This window comes from Colobus angolensis, unplaced genomic scaffold (assembly GCF_000951035.1).
Source record: "Colobus angolensis palliatus isolate OR3802 unplaced genomic scaffold, Cang.pa_1.0 Scaffold83, whole genome shotgun sequence".
NCBI lineage: Eukaryota > Metazoa > Chordata > Mammalia > Primates > Cercopithecidae > Colobus > Colobus angolensis.
Genome location: NW_012122154.1, coordinates 705,355 through 705,687, shown reverse-complemented (window position 1 = coordinate 705,687; position 333 = coordinate 705,355).

Sequence of the window (333 nt, the reverse complement as noted above, 5' to 3'; positions counted from 1 at the left end):
TGTCTCTAGAAAATATTTAAAAAGTCTCAATGGGGGACATGTAGAAATCTGTGTTTTAGGGCCAGTGCAGTGGCTCACACCTGTAATCCCAGCACTTTGGGAGGCCGAGGCAGTGAAATTGCTTGAGCCCAGAAGTTTGAGAATAGCCTGGGCAACATAGCAAAACCCTGTCTCTAGAAAATATTTAAAAATTAGCAGGGCATGGTGGTGTGCACCTGTGGTCCCAGCTACTTGGGGGGCAGAGGTGAGAGGATCACTTGAAACCAGGAGGTAGAGGTTGCAGTGAGCTGAGATCACACCACTGTACTCCAGCCTGAGTGACAGAGCAAGACC